Here is a 20887-nt window from a genome sequence, read left to right as displayed (position 1 = left end):
GAGCTAAACAACCCTCCTTAGGCAAACTAACCTTTGACCCTTGAGCTCTCAACTCTCTCCCTGTGAGGTCATCCCTATAGGCTCTCTCCACCTCATCACACTGTTTATATCATCTCTTCCCTGTCCTGCATCTCTCTAATCTAACAGATATCCAGTTCAAGATATTGATAATATGGGCCATGCCTGGCTCTCCTCACTACATCACACCACTATGTCACTCAATAGTTAATCTCTTAAGGAGGAAACGCATTGCACTGAACGATGGTCTGCCTTTTGTTTGACGTTCATTTGCTGTTCATTTGGTGCAGTGTGTTTCAGGGAGCACCCGCCAGTAGCCGTCTGACTGCTGACATTTTCGACCATTTCTACATGTAGAATTGGTTTGCATTAGGTTTACAAATTATGGCCGGCACTGTTCAGAGGTGCTGAGTTTTCCTCGAGTCGGCAAATGCTAGCGCAGTGTCTGTGCCTTCATGGGTTTCAAGATGACTTTATGGTTAATTAAGGGTTGGACCAAGTACCGCAGGGATCAGCAACTGCAGAGCTCATCTAGAAAACTGGACGAAGAATCTTGAACGGAGCAATTAGGTTTGATCAAATCAGACGTGGTGAGTCATGAAGAAAAGACACGCACAGTATTACATGTATGCTCCTGAACCAGGACACCATATCCAAGTCAAAGAAGTTGGAATAAACAAAACAAACTCTCTAAGGTAATACCTTGCAGTGCTTTGGATGACTAACGAGACCTTTTAATAGTGTTGTTTACCATTGTGTTGCTGTAATCTACCAGGGATGTCTTCCACTCTCCCTGAGTTTGACAACTCAATGACTCACAGATATGCTGTGGTGCCACTGCGGGGATCAACACATCCAGATACAGACACACTTTCTGTTTTTGTGAACAGGCCTCATTTCTCCCCAGTGCTCCCTCCACTGAGACAACACACTCCAGCCCAGTGTTTCCCAAACCTTTTCAGTTACTGTACCACCAAATTCCTTTTTTCCCCCTGAAGTACCGCATGTGTTTTTTACCAGTAGGCCTATGGTATCATTTTTAAGTACCCCCTGTGGATAAGCCAAGTATCCCCAGGGGTCCTAGTACCACCTGTTGAGAACTACTACTCTAAGTTACATAACAGGAGAGATGTTATCATAAAGCCGGTATTCACTCATTAAACTCTGCATCATTCATATCACTTAACTCTCAGCACGGTTTTAGATCTCAAGTCGGCTGAAATACAAACACGCAAGCAGACAGACAGACAGACAGACAGACAGACAGACAGACAGACAGACAGACACGGCCCCTGTGTGAACCCAGGGCAGATGTGATGTCAGTGAGGGATGAGGTTCTGGTCTTATCACCTTCCCAGAACGCACTGGTGCTTTATCTACTTCCTCCTGAGAGAAGCAGGCCGCTCTGACGCACCAAGCCCACGCCTCTACTGTAAGAGATATGAGGGTTCAAATCAAAGAGATGACATCTCTCTCTCTCTCCCATTCCCTTCCTGTCCCCTTCTCCCTCTGTCTCAGCTGTTTCAGTTACCCAACAGCCCCAGAGCCCTGCAGGCAGGATTAGTTCCACACACTCTAAAATAAGATGAAATGTTTTCTAACTCTGAAAATAAAAAGGAACATATTAGGACCTACTAATTGTGTACAGGTACCCTGATGAACCAGATCGATTTCAGAAGCACCTCTGTGAGCCAGTACCAGTACTACATCATCTAGGAACATCACATGAACCACGGTTAAGCTCCTGTAAAATTCAAATCAAATCTAATTTTATTAGTTACATGCGCCGAATACAACAGGTGTAGACCTTACAAGGAAACGCTTACTTACGAGCCTCTAACCAACAGTGCAGTTAAAAAAAATATGGATAAGAATAAGAGATAAAAGTAACAAGTAATTAAAGAGCAGCAGTAAAAAATAACAATAAACACAGGGGGGTGCCGATACAGAGTCAATGTGCGGGGGCACCGGTTAGTTGAGGTAGTATGTACATGTAGGTAGAGTTATTAAAGTGACTATGCATAGATGACAACAGAGAGTGTCAGTGGTGTGGACAGGGGGGGAAGGGGGGGGGGGGGGGGATGCAAATATGGCTTGGGGGCAGAAGCTGTTAAGAAGCCTCTTGGACCTAGACTTGGCACTCCGGTACCTCTTGCCATGCGGTAGCAGAGAGAACAGTCTATGACTAGGGTGGCTGGGGTCTTTGACAATTTTTAGGGCCTTCCTCTGACACCGCTTGCTAAAGAGGTCCTGGATGGCAGGAAGCTTGGCCCCAGCGTTTTTACTGGGCCGTACACACTACCCTCTTTAGTGCCTTGTGGTCTGAGGTCGAGCAGTTGCCATACCAGGCAGTGATGCAACCAGTCAGGATGCTCTCGATGGTGCAGCTATAGAACCTTTTGAGGATCTGAGGACCCATGCCAAATCTTTTCAGTCTCCTGAGGGGGAATAGGTTTTGTCGTGCCCACTTCACATTTTTCTTGGGGTGCTTGGACCATGTTAGTTTGTTGGTGATGTGGACACTAAGGAACTTGAAGCTCTCAACCTGCTCCACTGCAGCCCCATTGATGAGAAGGGGGGCATGCTCGGTACTCTTTTTCCTGTAGTCCACAATCATCTCCTTTAACTTGATCAGGAAGAGGGTGAGTTTGTCCTCGCACCACACGGTCTTGTTGTTGTCGGTGATCAGGCCTACCACTGTTGTGTCATTGGCAAATTTAATGACGGTGTTGGAGTCGTGCCTGGCCGGCAGTCATGAGTAAACAGGGAGTACAGGAGGGGGCTGAGCACGCACCCCTGAGGGGCCCCTGTGTTGAGGATCAGCATGGCGGATGTGTTGTTACCTCTCCTTACCCCTTGGGGGCGGCCCGTCAGGAAGTCCAGGGTCCAGTTGCAGAGGGAGGTGTTTAGTCTCAGGGTCCTTAGCTTATAGATGAGATTTTAGGACACTATGGTGTTGAACGCTGAGCTGTAGTCAATGAATAGCATTCTCACATAGGTGTTCCTTTTGTCCAGGTGGGAAAGGGCAGTTTTGAGGGCAATAGGGATTGCATCATCTGTGGATCTGTTGGGGCGGTATGCAAATTGAAGTGGGTCTAGGATTTCTGGGATGATGTTGTTGATTTCATAGCACCTCATGGCTACAGACGTGAGGGCTACGGGTCGGTAGTCATTTAGGGAGTTTAACTTAGTGTTCTTGGGCACAGGCACTATGGTGGTCTGCTTAAAATATGTGGGGACGATGTCATCGATAGACTTATTGATGAAGCCAATGACAGATGTGGTGTACTCCTCAATGCCATTGGAGGAATCTCGGAACATATTCCAGTCTGTACTAGTAAAACAGTCCTGTAGCTTAGCATTTGCTTCATCTGACCATTTTTTTATTGATCTAGTCACTGGTGCTTCCTGCTTTAATTTTTGCTTGTAAACAGGAATCAGTAGGTCAGTATGGTCAGATTTGTCAAATGGAGGGTGAGGGAGAGCTTTGTACATGTCTCTGTGTGTGGAGTATAGGTGGTCCAGAGTTCTTTTCCCTCTGGTTGAACATTTAACATGCTGATAGAAATTTGGTAAAACTGATTTAAGTTTCCCTGCATTAAAGTCCCCGGCTACTAGGAGCGCCGCCTCTGGGTGAGCATTTTCTTGTTTGCTTATGGTGGGATACAGCTCATTCAATGCTATCTTACTGCCAACCTCTGACTGAGGTGGTATGTAAACAGCCACGAAGAATACAGATGAGAACTCTCTCGGTAGGTAGTGTGGTCTACAGCTTATCATAATATACTCTACCTCAGGCAATAGCTCGAGACTTCCTTAGATATAGTGCACCAGCTGTTATTAAAAAAATACATAGTCCGCCGACCCTTGTCTTACCAGACACCACTGTTCTATCTTGTCGGTACATCGTATAACCAGCCAGCTGTATGTTGATAATGTCGTCGTTCAGCCGTGAAGCATAAGATGTTACAGTTTTTAATGTCACGTTGGTAGTTTAATCTTCCACGTAACTCGTTGATTTTATTGTCCAAAGATTGTACGTTTTCTAGCAGAATTGAGGGAAGTGGGGGTTTATTCTATCGCCTTCAAATTCTCAGAAGGCAGCCCGCTCTCCGGCCCCTCTTTCTCCGCCTCCTCTTCACGCAGATCACTGTGGTCGGGGCCTGTTCCTGGGGGAGCCGTATATCCTCTGCCTTGGGCTCATCAGAGTCGTGAAAGAAGAAAAATGATTCTGCTAGACCGTGATGAGTAATCGCAGTCCTGATGTCCAGAAGTTATTTTCGGTCGTAAGAGACGGTAGCGGCAACATTATGTACAAAATAAGTACAAAAATAAGTTACAAACAACGCAGATAAACAAACAAAAAACACAATCGGTTGGGGGAACGTAAAACATCTGCCTTCTGCTCCGGCGCCATCTTATCAGTCAGGGAGAGGGATCAGTTGTGTTGTGCTCTACAGTACTGTGAATTGTTATTTTACACTAAGGCTTGACTGTGAGAACTTAGTGAGAGAAGGTATTGACAGTAAAGATTCAAGGTGATGAAACATGATGCAACCAACCCTGGAGGGGGATCAGGGGCCAACCCTCAAATTGCAATCCCTTTGTGTGTGTAAGCCAGCCCCAGCCCCAGCTCCTGCCCTGGCCAATACAGTCTCTGTCCCAGCCCAGATTACTTTAACACGGGGGGGACATGCTTGGGCCCACGACTGTGTCCCTGACTCGCTGGTTCCATGGCAACATCCCAGTCTTGCTGCTCACCTCTTTACAGAGTCTTTACAGAGGAAAACACTTCCCTCCCCTTCCCCCAGTCCCCTGCCATTGTTCTCTGAGCTCTGACGTGATTAACATTAATATCAACATGCTGGGCTGACGGGGACGGGGGGACGGGGGACGGGGACGGGGGGTAAGCTGAGAGAGGGGGAGTGAGGGACAAGGGAGGGAGGAGGAAAGTGGGAAAAAGGTTTTATAAAAGTCGGCTTTAGGGCGGTTCAACCATTCAGTTTTGTTTGTAAACATTTACCGTGGATGTGGTTACTTTAAATTGTAGTGTAGTGTTGATTGTAGTGTAGTGTTGATGAAATACTTTTGAAGATATTTGTGGCCGTTTTTTATGATGGATTTACAACTCAGTTGTCCCATTGTAAAAGAATAGGGGTCTGATGCCTAGCAAACACTGTACAAATATATGCAGGGATTACTTGCCTATCATATTTAAAGCAGATTTTTTTGTAAATGAAACTGATTTCATACTTACTCTATGTGTGTTTTCAGCATAACAAATGATCAGATAATTCTTATGAGTAATAACAATCTGAAGTGACAGAGGGGACTGTCAGTACAAACTAAAGAACAGACAGTACAAACTAAAGTCCATAAACATGGCATGAGAATCAGCCATTACTTAATTTAGGCCTTCCAAAATAGCATTCCTCTGAGCCAGACAGTGTGCTTAAAGCTCAGTCTGCACACACACACACGCACGCATGCACGCACGCATGCACACACAAACACATACACTTACTGTACAATAACAGGTGTCTCCTGCTGCAGCACGTTCCAGAGCCTCATTTGGACATACCACAGCAGACACTGTGGAGGGAAATGACACAGTAAATGGCCCTGGAACAGATAACACTGTATTCTGTTCTTCTGTGTCATTTTAGGGCCTTCTGATCTAATCTGTGTACACTATCATAGTTCTACTCTGTTTCATGTCCTCAAACACACACACACACACACACACACACACCACACACACACACACACACACACACACACACACACACACACACACACACACACACACACACACACACACAGTATTGGATAAGACATAGAATGGACAAGCATTTCCTTTTGAGGAGATGTGATGAGGAACTGAATGTTCTTAAGCTGCTGTGGGATGTAATCCTTTCCAGGTGTGATTTGTTTGTGTCAAATACTTGGCAAGATGAAGTTGGATATCTGAGTGTATTTAAACATGTGCTGCTATTTGAAGGATACCTCAGTGTCTTTGCTTAAACACAGGGTCTATTTGAGGATTATGTGTGCCTGTTTGAAGGTGTGTAAGCTGTTCCTCCTATCGGTGTGTCACTCAGAGGTGATAATGGGGTGTCAGTCAGTAGCTCTCTGCATTGCCCACCCTGGATCTACATCTGTTACAGTAAACACAAAGTGTGTGTGTGTGGTGGTGGTGGGGGGGGTATTTTATTAGGACCCCATTAGCTGTTGCGAAAGCAGCAGCTACTCTTCCTGGGGTCCACAAAAAACATGAAACATGACATAATACAGAACATTAATAGACAGAACCACAAGGACAGAACCACATCAATTTAAAAATGGCACTCGTAGCCTACTTAACCTCTCTGGGCTAGGCGGGACGAAATCGTCCCACCTACGCAACAGCCAGTGTAATCCCGTGGCGCGATTTTCAAATACCTTAGAAATGCTATTACTTCAATTTCTCAAACATATGACTATTTTACACCATTTTAAAGACAAGACTCTCGTTAATCTAACCACACTGTCCGATTTCAAAAAGGCTTTACAACGAAAGCAAAACATTAGATTATGTCAGCAGAGTACCCAGCCAGAAATAATCAGACACCCATTTTTCAAGCTAGCATATAATGTCACAAAAACCCAGAAGACAGCTAAATGCAGCACTAACCTTTGATGATCTTCATCAGATGACAACCCTAGGACATTATGTTATACAATACATGCATGTTTTGTTCAATCAAGTTCATATTTATATCAAAAACCAGCTTTTTACATTAGCATGTGACGTTCAGAACTAGCATACCCCCCGCAAACCTCCGGTGAATTTACTAAATTACTCACGATAAACGTTCACAAAAAACATAACAATTATTTTAAGAATTATAGATACAGAACTCCTTTGTGCAATCGAGGTGTCCGATTTTAAAATAGCTTTTTGGTGAAAGCACAGTTTGCAATATTCTGAGTACCTAGCCCAGCCATCACGGCTAGCTATTTAGACACCCACCAAGTTTAGCACTGACCAAACTCCGATTTACTATTACAAAAGTTTGATTACCTTTGATGTTCTTCGTCAGAATGCACTCCCAGGACTGCTACTTCAATAACACATGTTGGTTTGGTCCAAAATAATCCATCGTTATATCCAAATAGCGGCGTTTTGTTCGTGCGTTCAAGACACTATCCGAAGTGTAAATAAGGGTCACGAGCATGGCGCAATTCGTGACAAAAAATGTCTAAATATTCCATTACCGTACTTTGAAGCATGTCAACCGCTGTTTAAAATCCATTTTTATGCAATTTTTCTCGTAAAAATGCGATAATATTCTGACCGGGAATCTGCGTTTAGGTAAACAGAGGAAAGAAAACAAAGCATTCGGTCGAGGCGGGCACGCGCCTGAGTCTCACAGTACTGTAACCAGCCACTACCCAAACGCGCTACTTTTTTTCAACCAGAGCCTGCAAAGCCATGATTCAGCTTTTTGCTGCCTTCTGAGAGCCCATGGGAGCCGTAGGAAGTGTCACGTAACAGCAGAGATCTTCTGTAATGGATAAAGATAATCAAGAAGGGCAAGAAATTGTCAGACGGGCCACTTCCTGCATGGAATCTTCTCAGGTTTTGGCCTGCCATATGAGTTCTGTTATACTCACAGACACCATTCAAACAGTTTTAGAAACTTTAGGGTGTTTTCTATCCAACGCCAATAATTATATGCATATTCTAGTTACTGGGCAGGAGTAGTATCCAGCCGTGTCAATACTGCCCCCTAGCCCTAACAGGATATCAATGCATACACACAAACTATCTAGGTCAAATAGGGGAGAGGCGTTGTGCCGTGAGGTGTTGCTTTATCTGTTTTTTTAAAACCAGGTTTGCTGTTCATTTGAGTAATATGAGATGGAAGATAATTCCATGCAATATAGCTCTATATAATACTGTACGCTTTCTTGATTTTGTTCTGGATTTGGGGACTGTGAAAAGACCCCTGGTGACATGTCTGGTGGGGTAAGTGTGTATGTCAGAGCTGTGTGTAAGTTGACTATGCAAACAATTTGGGATTTTCAACACATTAATGTTTCTTATAAAAAGAAGTGATGCAGTCAGTCTCTCCTCAGCACTTGGGTGTGTGTTTCCAGAGAAAACATGGCTCTCTGAGCAGCACGTCCATCACCCTCCAGCAGGCCTAGCTGGGGTGTCTCTGTTTTGGGTGTACAAATAGGTACAGTATATACACTCTGTGTGTCTACTGTGTCTGTTGGGAGGCTTAACTCTAGACTGCGTGTTTTCACAGTGATCTGCCTGCCTGGGGTTTGCCTGATCATCATGCCAACAAGTGTTGCATAACCCAAGCCTAGCCATTTCCCCTCGCTCTCCAATATGCATAAACCTCACACTCTCTCTATGTGGTATAGAATGGTACCAATCGGTGTAAAGGAAATGCATCTTTGGTAGTCTCTAAATACTCTAAAAATCATTCTGCCTTTATCATTGTGAGTTTGAATCATTGTTGCTTTTAAGGGCTGAGCTAGCAGACGTTTTGAGTCACACCATCACGCCAGGGGGAATGTGGAGGGTGTGAGATGTATCCATGGTTGTGAAGGGAGAAGAAGGACCATTAAAAAGCAGTTTGGTACAATGCCTTTTACAACCTGTGACTTTTTACTGTTTGTTTAAGTGGCTGAAAGTTCAGTAGAGGGCTGACAGGGCACACAATACTGTACACACCTTGAACACACACAGGCCTTGAACAATTCTTACCAGCAAGCACAGGGAATGATGAACATGACATTATATAAGGTTCGCACTGGGCACACACTGGTTGAATCAACATTGTTTCCACGTCATTTCAATGTGGAATAGACGTTTAATTGACGTCTGTGCCCAGTGGGTTTGGTGGAGAGACATTTTACATTTACATTTTAGTCATTTAGCAGACGCTCTTATCCAGAGCGACTTACAGTAGTGAATGCGGAGGAAGGTGGAGAGAGGTGGAGGAAGGTACGGCAAGACAAGTCAGAGCATGTAGGCTTCATCACACCTTCAACTAGATTTCAGATCAGTATCATCAGTCCGTTTGGCTACTCGAGGTTTAGGGATAACCTATACTGTAGATAGAAAGATGTTGGGCTCAGTATAAAGATAGGGCACAGTATCGATGGATAGAAGTATATAACAACATGCCATTGAGGCTCTTCCTCAGAATTGAACAGAGTTGCAGTTGTAGTGGTGGGACATCCAGAGGAAATCTTAAATCCTGTCTCCTCTCGGTGGGCTACCATCTGTCTGAGGAACACGTCAAAGACGTCACCTCCTAACCCCGGTGTTACCCAGTGGGCTGTGGGTCGAGGCCGGGGTCGGGACAAAGAGCAGGAAGCTCAGGACATCCCCACACTGTATAGGAATGATTCTGATTCTGCAAGCTCCTGTTATACTGACCTCCTCTCTACCTCCATACTGCTCTACCTCCCTCCCTCCCTCCATCACCTCTCCCTTCCCCTCTAGTTCTTCTCACCCCTCCTCACCTATCTTTCTACCACTCCCTTCCTCCAGTTCCTCCCCACCCCTCTTAGTTCTCATCACCCCTCCTCATCCCTCCCTCCATCCCATCCTCATCCACCCCTTTTCAGCTATTGCTTCCGCCAGCATGCGGGGGCGCAGGTTGGATCCTGTCCAGACCAGAGTTTCCTCTAATAAAGCTCAGAAATACTCTGACCCTAAGAGTCTGGAGCCATTAAAGACAAACAGAGAATCAACGTCCTGTCTGCCTCGCCCTATTAAGTCATAGAAATATATATTGTATATTATTATTGCATGCATTATGCTTCTGGGATTCAGGTTGGATCCTGAACATGGTGATAAACAATTCGTTTTTTTCCCCCAACAAAACATAACTTTATTAATTTGTCCATATTACAGTCAATGTTAAAAAAAACAAATTTAACCAGAAAGTCCAATTGAGATCAGATTACCTCTTTCCCGTGTGGCTCAGTTGGTAGAGCATGGTGTTTGCAATGCCAGGGTTGTGGGTTTGATTCCCATGGGGGACCAGTATGGAGAAAAAAATGTATGAAATGTATGCATTCACTACTGTAAGTTGCTCTGGATAAGAGCGTCTGCTAAATGACTAAAATGTAAAAATGGGTTGCCGTGGGCACGTCTTGATATCTTAAGTTTTGGATGTTCCCCCACTAAAAGCAGAGTTGAAAGGGCCCAATGTACTGTACACATTATAGCACATGCTCTTTTATCACAGGAACAGGGAACAGAACAAGCTGGTGAGTGACCTTACTTCCTGTCTGGTGTGACTCTTCAGAACTCCTGCTCCCAGACCCACCAAAGTGCCAACTGCCAACTCACACAGTCCCTCCAGCTTTAATGTTTGTTTTATTTAACCCTAAAATTACTAAGGTAAGTTGACTGAGAAGAGAATACATTCTGATTCACAGCACAGAAGAGGAGGAGAAATAAGAGGAGAGGGGTTGGATGAGCCAATTGGAAGGTGAGAATAATTAGGTGATGGTCATGATAGTATGAGGGCCAGGTTGAGAATTTAGCCTGGAAACCAAGGTTAACACCCATACTGCTACATGTTATTTATTTAGCCTGGACACCAGGGTTAACACCCATACTACTACATGTTGTTTAGCCTGGACACCAGGGTTATCACCCATACTACTACATGTTGTTTATTTAGCCAGGACACCAGGGTTAACACCCATACTACTACATGTTGTTTATTTAGCCTGGACACCAGGGTTAACACCCATACTACTACATGTTGTTTATTTAGCCAGGACACCAGGGTTAACACCAATACGACTACATGTTGTTTATTTAGCCTGGACACCAGGGTTATCACCCATACTACTACATGTTGTTTATTTAGCCAGGACACCAGGGTTAACACCCATACTACACATGTTGTTTAGCCTGGACACCAGGGTTATCACCCATACTACTACATGTTGTTTATTTAGCCTGGACACCAGGGTTATCACCCATACTACTACATGTTGTTTATTTAGCCAGGACACCAGGGTTATCACCCATACTACTACATGTTGTTTATTTAGCCTGGACACCAGGGTTATCACCCATACTACTACATGTTGTTTATTTAGCCTGGACACCAGGGTTATCACCCATACTACTACATGTTGTTTATTTAGCCTGGACACCAGGGTTAACACCCATACTACACATGTTGTTTAGCCTGGACACCAGGGTTATCACCCATACTACTACATGTTGTTTATTTAGCCTGGATACCAGGGTTAACACCCATACTTACTGTGACTCGGTTTGACATCTTATTCTTAGGGCAACACCGTTTGAAGGGTGTAAGTCCATGACTATCCAGCCACCACCCTCTAACCTCCCCCACCGTTCCCTCCTTCTTTCCCTCCCTTTCTCTTCCCATTGTCTCAAGGAGAAAGTGAGGCCTGCCTTGTTTCAGAAACAGTCAGACAAGTGTCAACGTCTCCTGTGGATCACATTGCATGTGGAGCGCAGCCATGTGGTGAGAAACAGACCAAAATAGTATTCAGTAAAATAAACAACGGCAGCACCCTCTTAATGCTTTAAGATTGCCTGTAATTGAAGTTAAATAGAGAGACGATTGCTATTGGTGAACTATCATCTAAAGAGGTAAAAAGAATAATACTGGGACATCCAAATGCAGGCTATAGTTATGTAACGGAGTAAAGTAAGACTGTTTTGGTCTGAGGTGTTCCTCCTTTTGCTCCACCACCCTTAGACACACACACACACACACACACACACACACACACACACACACACACACACACACACACACACACACACACACACACACACACACACACACACACACACACACACACACACACACACACACACACACACACACACACACACACACACTGCATTAGTTGAGTCAGTCTGTTTACTTGAAAGATAACATTCTGCATGCTGTGTTGACATGAGTCAGATGTTGCACTGCTGTTCAACTCAAAATCTAATAAATATATGAGAAAATATCTGAGTTCGGTTTCAATCCCTCAGGGCATTTTGAAGGTTCACCTTGCAGAAAACAGGGCACAGATTCCAGAGCTTATTGCTCCCTGATAATATCTACTCAACAATGAGCTTCATTTCCTGCTATTATGAAAAAGAAATTAAAACGCTTCATTGAGCCTTATTATGCAATTTACACAGCAGTTAGTTGTTATTAAGGAGTATTTAAGCACAGAAATCATTTTGAATCTGATATTTGTTCACCTTAAAACAAATGAGAGGGGATAATTAATGTTTCACAACATTACACTGTGCTTTTCCAAAAATTACCATGGACCAAAATGTCTTAAATTGTTATTATTGATGCCAGTAAAAAATTGCTGCTGCATAAGAAAACTGAGGGGAAAGGTAAGACAATAGGCCACATTTGTAAAGAAGGAAAAACATTTCCCTATACTTTGCAAAGTGTGAAAAGCTCTACTGTAATGTCCTGAGTGTTAGCAAGGGCGAGGCGATGAAGGCCTCCTCTCAGGAAAGCCATGCTACAGGGAGTGGTTACTCTGGTTCCTCTCTTATCAATGAGTCCCTTCCTCTGCCCGACGGCCTCACCAGCCACACCCTGGCTGCCCCTAGCACACACAAACTAGAGGTGAGGGAACATCTGAGCTTCACACACACACCCATCCAACAGGAATGGTTCCACTCCAACATTCACAGCTCTGGAGTATTCACTGTGCTAGACCTGTGAGACAGACAGGCTTCACATGACTGGTAATAGTGATAGAAATACCATAATACAGAGATTGCTCTGGTAATATCTCCTCAACCACAGAAAGCCATCAGATCAGACTAGTCTGTTGGTGGAGTACACAAAAAGCCTATCTGTTACCTTAACATAAAAGTGCTAATTGTGAGTGAGTGGACTATCCTAGTTAAATAAATACAAATGGCATGAAATGAAATGAGGAAGTAAAGGGTGGACATGGTGACTGGGACTTCATGGGGGTGTGAGTTTGTCTCTCGTCATTTAGAACATAGCAGACAGAGAGGAAGGTACAGTAAACCATCTGGTGCAGATGAAAGCATTTACAGTCCAGATCTGGCTCGCCATTACATTCCTCCACGGAAACACTTAATGACCATGTGCAGAGTGTTTTTTATGGCTTCGAGCTGCTCTTTTATGACCATAGTGTAGGCCTTGTTCAGTGTCACGCAGGAGGAGTGGAGGGTGTGGGGGGAGTGGGTCAGGGAGGGGGTGTGACTGGAACAGGGTTGGAGTGGAACAGGGTGTGGTTTGACATATAGCTTCTGAATCAGCTAGTTCTGAGGGCAGGAAGAAAGCCCATGACGCAGGGACCTGGTCAGCAGATGTGCTTGATTTATCTCAGAGTCTGCACTTTTGGGGCTAATCCATTGGTTCCATTGTACAGGACAAATTAAGCATCCTGACTGGTTGCATCACTGCCTGGTATTGCAACTGCCCGGGCTCCGACCGCAAGGCACTACAAAGGGTAGTGTATACGGCCCAGTACATCACTGGGGCCAAGCTTCCTGCCATCCACAACCTCTATATCAGGCGGTGTCAGAGGAAGGCCCTAAAAATGGTCAAAGACTCCAGCCACCCTGTCATAGACTGTTCTCTCTGCTACCACACGACAAGCGATACCCGAGCGCCAAGTCGAGGTCCAGGGCTTCTTAGCAGCTTCTACCCCCACCCCTCTTTTATACAGCTGCTACTCTCTGTTTATTATCTATGCATAGTCACTTTACCAACATGTACATATTACTTCAATTACCTCAACTATACGGTGCCTCAGCACATTGACTCTGTACCGGTACCCCCTGTATAAAGCCTCGCTTGTTATTTTACTGCTGCTGTTTAAATATTTCTTACTTTTATTTTCTATTTTTTACTTATCTATTTTTTACTTAATGCTTATTTTTATTAACTTCTTAAAGCATTGTCGGTTAAGGGCTTGTAAGTAAGTTGTATTCGGCGCATGTGACAAATACAATTTGATTTGATTTGATTTCAAGCGCAGCTCAAGTTGAACGGGCTTGGAGACCATGCTTTTTATTTAGCCTACTAATACCATATGACTTACATCAAAAGATTAGAGGGCAAGGGCCCAGGCAGGTGTTGCAGTGGAGATTGATAGGATGGTATGGGAACGACTGAACCCTACACCCCAATGTGATAAATAAACTGTGTGTGTGTGTGTGTGTGTGTGTGTGTGTGTGTGTGTGTGTGTGTGTTAGGGCTTGGGAGTAACGGATTACATGTTTGGGCTTAGTGGGACTATCATTTGTTTTTCAACAGAACAATGACCCTGTCACACCCTGATCTGTTGCACCTGTCCTTGTGATTATCTCCACCCCCCTCTAAGTGTCACCCATCTTCCCCATTATCCCCTGTGTATTTATACCTGTGTTCTTTGTTTGTCTGTTGCCAGTTAGTCTTGTTTGTCAAGTCAACCCGTGTTTTTGTCCTCAGCTCCTGCTTTTTCCAGTCTCTCCTCTTTCTCGCCCTCCTGGTTTTGACCCTTGCCTGTCCTGACTCTGAGCCCGCCTGCCTGACCACTCTGCCTGCCTGCCGACCTGTAACGTTGCCCCACCTCTGGATTTGTCACGCCCTGATCTGTTTCACCTGTCCCTGTGATTGTCTCCACCTTGTCCAGGTGTCGCTTATTTTCCCCAGTGTATTTATCCCTGTGTTTCCTGTCTCTCTGTGCCAGTTTGTCTTGTATGTTTAGTCAAGTCAACCAGCGTGTTTTTTCCCCGTACTCCTTTTTCTATAGTCTTTTGCTAGTCTTCTTGGTTTTGACCACTGCCTGACTCTGGACTACTTTCCTTCCTGCCTGCCTGATCATCCTGCCTGTCCTGACCTTGAATCTGCCTGCCCTTCGGTACCTATTGGACTCTGAACTGGTTTTGACCTTTTGCCTGTCCACAACCATTCTCTTGCCTACCCCTTTTTGGATGAATAAACATTGTAAAACTCCAACCATCTGCCTCCTGTGTCTGCATCTGGGTCTCGCCTTGTGCCTTGATAGGATTGTTGATCTCTGCGTATCCTGAGCCTGCCTGCAGTCCGGTACCGTTGCCCCACCTCTGGTTTACTGACCACTGCCTGCCTTGACCTGTCTATTGCCTGCCACTGTTGGAATATTAAATCCTTGTTAATTCGACGTGCCTGCATCTGGGTCTTACCTTGATTCCTGATAGACCCAATACACCGCCCGGCTGTGTAAGGGCTATTTTACCAAGAAGGAGAGTGATGGAAAGCAGTATCGGATGACCTGGCCTCCACAATCACCCCACCTCAACCAAATTAAGATGGTTTGTGATGAGTCGAACCGCAGGGTGAAGGGAAAGCAGACAACAAGTGCTCAGCATATGTGGGAATTCCTCCAAGACTGTTAGAAAAGCATTCCAGATGAAGCTGGTTGAGAGAATGACAGGAGTGTACAAAGCTGTCATCAAGGCAAAAGGTGGATATTTGAATAATCTTAAATAGAAAATATACTTAGATTTGTTTAACACATTTTTGATTACTACATGATTCCATATGTGTTATTTCATGGTTTTGATGTCTTCAATATCATTCTACAATGTAGAAAATAGTAAAAATAAAGAAAAACCCTTGAATGAGTAGGTGGTCTAAAACTTTTGACCGGTCGTGTAAGGGATTACAAAAAACGATAACTGTAATCTGTTATGTTACCAGCAAAAATATTGTAATCAGATTACAGATATTTTTGAAAAACTAGATGATTACTTCAGATAGCATGTTTGCGAAAAGAATCTTTGACACTTTGCTGTTTTCTCAATGACATTAAAATCAGCATTGAAAAAAGGCGCGAGTTTAAGTTTGTTCCACCTGACCACAAGTCAGAGACCGCTAAGATGACACACCAAATGTGTTTGATCGATCGAGGAAAAAACGCAGGAAGAAACTTTTGTAGGCTACAGTCCAATGTATGTCTTCCAATGGTGCGACTGCTGTCGGCATCCAAAGATTATCCAACTTGAATAAACGCTTGGAGGTAAGGATGTGGGTAAGCAGTGGGGTAGTCAACGGCGATACGGATATCACTTATTGATATCTACATGGCGCATTGATGTGAATCACACTGCTGCTCTATCATTTGGCTATTTGCGATTTACGGATTGTAGTTGTTGTGGGTGGCTGTTCACACATCTAAATGTGTATTTGAACCCAATAATGATTGAATTCAATAAGTTTTTATGCTGCCTATCTAACATTGTTTTTGAAACCAGTGAACAGGCAGTGAAAAATGTGCTCTTGCAACAGCTGCATACTGCGGATCCCAGTCTATGGAATTCAAGTTGGGCTTTTATTTCACAATCTAATTCATGCTGATAAAAAAATAAAAGCCGTGGGCCTAATGGACAGATGCTCAAACTCGCACACTTTTGATAAACTTAAAGGGGCAATCTGTAGTTGCTACATCTATTATTTTACTTAAAAATTATATATATATATATACACTACCGTTCAAAAGTTTGGGGTCACTTAGAAATGTCCTTGTTTTTGAAAGAAAAGCACATATTTTGTCCACTAAAATAACATCAAATTGATCGGAAATACAGTGTAGACATTGTTAATATTGTAAATGACTATTGTAGCAGGAAACGGCTGATTTTTAATGGAATGTCTACACAGGCGTACAGAGGCCCATTATCAGCAATCATCACTCCTGTGTTCCAATGACATGTTTTGTTAGCTAATCCAAGTTTATCATTTTAAAAGGCTAATTGATTATTAGAAACATTGTTGAAATGATGTTAGTACTACTGAAAACTGATACTCAACTAGTGTAAAGAAGGCCAGTTTTATTGCTTCTTTAATCAGAACAACTTAGATATTCCATAAAAAATCTGCCGTTTCCAGCTACAATAGTCATTACAACATTAACAATGTCTACACTGTATTTCTGATACATTTGATGTTATTTTAATGGAAAAAAATGTGTTTTCCTTTCAAAAGCAAGGACATTTCTAAGTGACCCCAAACTTTTGAACGGTAGTGTATATACATTTGAAGTCGGAAGTTTACATACACTTGCAATAGGTGGAGTTGGAGTCATTAAAACTAGTTTTTCAACCACTCCACAAATTTCTTGTTGACAAACTATAGTTTTGGCAAGTCGGTTAGGACATCTACTTTGTGCATGACACAAGTCATTCTTCCAACAATTGTTTACAGACAGATTATTTGACTTATAATTCACTGTATCACAATTCCAGTGGGTCAGAAGTTTACATACAGTAAGTTGACTGTGCCTTTAAACAGCTTGGAAAATTCCAGAAAATGATGTCATGGCTTTAGAAGCTTCTGATAGGCTAATTGACATCATTTGAGTCAATTGGAGGTGTACCTGTGGATGTATTTCAAGCCTACCTTCAAACTCAGTTCCTCTTTGCTTGACATCATGGGAAAATCAAAAGAAAGCAGCAAAGACCGCAGAAAGAAAATTGGAGACCTCCGCAAGTCTGGCTCATCCTTGGGAGCAATTTCCAAATGCCTGACGCTACCACGTTCATCTGTACAAACAATAGTACGCAAGTATAAACACCATGGGACCATGCAGCCGTCATACCGCTCTGGAAGTAGATGCATTCTGTCTCCTGGAGGTGAATGTACTTTGGTGTGAAAGGTGCAAATCAATCCCAGAACAACAGCAAAGGACCTTGTGAAGATGCAGGAGGAAACAGGTACAAAAGTATCTATATCCACAGTAAAACGAGTCCTATATCGACATAACCTGAAAGGACGCTCAGCAAGGAAGAAGACACTGCTCCAAAACCGCCATAAAAAGGCCAGATTACGGTTTGCAACTGCACATGGGGACAAAGATCGTACTTTTTGGAGAATTGTCCTCTGGTCTGATGAAACAAAAACAGAACTGTTTGGCCATAATGACCATCATTATGTTTGGAGGAAAAAGGGGGAGGCTTGCAAGCCGAAGAACACCATCCCAACCGTAAAGCATGGGGGTGGCAGCATCATGTTGTGGGGGTGCTTTGCTGCAGGAGGGACTGCAGGAGGCACTTCACAAAATAGATTGCATCGTGAGTATGGAAAATTATGTGGACATATTGAAGCAACATCTCAAGACATCAGTCAGGAAGTTAAAGCTTGGTCGCAAATGGGTCTTCCAAAGGGACAATGACCCCAAGGATACTTCCAAAGTAGTGGCAAAATGGCTTAAGGACAACACAAAGCCTTGACCTCAACCTTAGAAATTTGCGGGCAGAACTGAAAAAGCGTGTGCGAGCAAGGAGGCCTACAAACCTGACTCAGTTACACCAGCTCTGTCAGGAGGAATTTGCCAAAATACACCCAACTTATTGTGGGAAGCTTGTGGAAGGCTACCCGAAATGTTTGACCCAAGTTAAACAATTTAAAGGCAATGCTACCAAATACTAATTGACTGTATGTAAACTTCTGACCCACTGGGAATGTGATGAAAGAAATAAAATGAAAATAAATCATTCTCTCTACTATTATTCTGGCATTTCACATTCTTAAAATAAAGTGGTGATCCTAACTGACCTAAGACAGGGAATTTTTACTCTGATTAAATGTCAGGAATTGTAAAAAACTGAGTTTAAATGTAGTTGGCTAAGGTGTATGTAAACTTCCGACTTCAACTGTATACATATTCATTGATTTTTGAAGAATATAACTTATAAATGTTCAACTGTCACACTCCATGAGAACCCAAAATATAAGCTTGTTTTTCTCCAATGTTTGTAAACATTGTAAGTTTAAACAAACACTGTATAGCCTCATAACATGGTTAAAACAATACTTTTGATATCATGGATGGTCAGTCCTTGCATCCATAGCTCTGTCTATTAATCTGAGAGTGCTTACATTTCTCCAGGCCCATCCCTCAGCTTATTACCAAAACAGAGGCGGGTGACCGTTTTGTTATTGTTTCATCTGTGGATTTGCCCTTTAAGCAGCTTCATATTATCAAGATATCTAAATGTCACCAACAAAAAGGTGAACAATAGGCTTACAGCAAATGCAGCATATGGCATTCATTTTTCACACGTAAATAGCACTTTTCAGTAGTGCTCAAAGCCATTCCATGAGCTTAGCATTTCTTTTTCAAATCGAATAAATGAGCCCAATCAGTCCTCCATGACAACAAAATCATAAACAATAGATTAAGACGCTACAGAGGATAGTGTGTACTGCCCAGTACATCACTGGGGCCAAGCTTCCTGACATCCAGGACCTATACAAGCAGTTTGACACATACAACAACACAGAGTTACACATGGAGTAAAACAAACATACAGTCAATAATATAGTAGAAAAATAAGTCTATATACAAAGTGAGCAAATGAGGTGAGATAAGGGAGGTAAAGGCAAAAAAGGCCATGGTGGCGAAGTAAATACAATATAGCAAGTAAAACACTGGAATGGTAGATTTGCAGTGGAAGAAAGTGCAAAGTAGAAATAGAAATAATGGGGTGCAGAGGAGCAAAATAAATAAATAAATACAGTAGGGGAGAGGTAGTTGTTTGGGCTAAATTATAGATGGGCTATGTACAGGTGCAGTAATCTGTGAGCTGCTCTGGCAGCTGGTGCTTAAAGCTAGTGAGGGAGATAAGTGTTTCCAGTTTTAGAGATTTTTGTAGTTCGTTCCAATCATTGGCAGCAGAGAACTATATACTAGGTGGCATCAGAGGAATGCCCCCCAAAATTGTCAAAGACTCCAGTCACTCAAGTAATAGACTGTTCTCTCTGCTACCGCATGGCAAGCGGTACCGGAGCTCCAAGTCTAGGACGAAAAGGCTCCTTAACAGCTTCTATCCCCAAGCCATAAGAATTAATCAAGTGGCCACCCGTACTATTTACATTGACCCCCCCCCCCACACACACACTGCTGCTACTTACTTTTGTTTATTTAGCAAATATTTTCTTAACTCTTTCTTGAACTGCATTGTTGGTTAAGGGCTTGTAAGTAAGCATTTCAAGGTAAGGTCTACACCTGTTGTATTCGGAGCATGTGACTAATAAAATGTGATTTGTTTTGCTTTGAGTAGGGCGGCTAACAGTGGTGGAAAAAGTAATCAATTGTCATACTTGAGTAAAAGTAAAGATACCTTAATAGAAAATTACTCAAGTAAAGGTGAAAGTCACCCAGTAAAGTACTACTTGAGTAAAAGTATATTTGTTTTATATACTTTAGTATCAAAAGTAAATGTAATTGCTAAATTATACTTAAGTATCGAAAGTAAAAGTATTTCCTATATTAAACAAACCAGACGGCACCCTTTTCTAGTTTTTATCTATATACGGATAGCCAGGGGCACACTCCAACACATCATTTACAAACTAACCATTTGTGTTTAGTGAGTCTGCCAGATCAGAGGCAGTAGAGATGACCAGGGGTGTTCTCTTGATAAGTGCGTGAATTGGACCATTTTCCTGTCCTGCTTGCAATGCAAAATGTACTTTTGGGTGTCAGGGAAAATATATGGAGTAAAAAGTACATTATGTTCTTTAGGAAAGTAGTGAAGTACAAGTAAAAGTTGTCAAATATATAAATAGTAAAGTAAAGTACAGATACCCCAAAAAATGACTTAAGTTGTACTTTAAAGTATACTTTACACCACAGCTGGCTATTAAGTCCTATGTTTTGGGTTATGTTCAGGTAAAACAATTTGGTTAATCTATTCTTCCATATTTCCAAGTCCTATTCTTGAAGATCAAGGGGTAAAACATTTATTGGAATGACTGGAATTCTGATAGACTTTGGTTTTTAATATAAAGATATAATTTAATCATATTATTATATGTAGTAGAAAGTGATTGGTTAGAAG

The 20887-nt window shown here is 42.8% G+C and overlaps 1 long non-coding RNA gene across 1 annotated transcript in view; it reads left to right on the top strand.

Annotated features, from left to right (window-relative positions):
• LOC106570316 (uncharacterized) overlaps window positions 1–15023 on the top strand; it is a 39704-nt gene extending 24681 nt beyond the window's left edge. The window contains exons 3-6 of the long non-coding RNA XR_006758939.2: window positions 10278–10299; window positions 10471–10523; window positions 11454–11543; window positions 14514–15023. This is a non-coding gene — a long non-coding RNA (uncharacterized LOC106570316). The remainder of the gene's footprint in view (window positions 1–10277; window positions 10300–10470; window positions 10524–11453; window positions 11544–14513) is intronic.
• The last annotated feature ends 5864 nt before the right edge of the window (window positions 15024–20887 follow it).

The sequence above is a fragment of the Salmo salar genome, chromosome 14 (assembly GCF_965601325.2).
Source record: "Salmo salar chromosome 14, fSalSal1, whole genome shotgun sequence".
NCBI lineage: Eukaryota > Metazoa > Chordata > Actinopteri > Salmoniformes > Salmonidae > Salmo > Salmo salar.
Note: the sequence above shows the minus strand (reverse complement) of the source record. Positions and strands in the feature narration are given on the sequence as shown.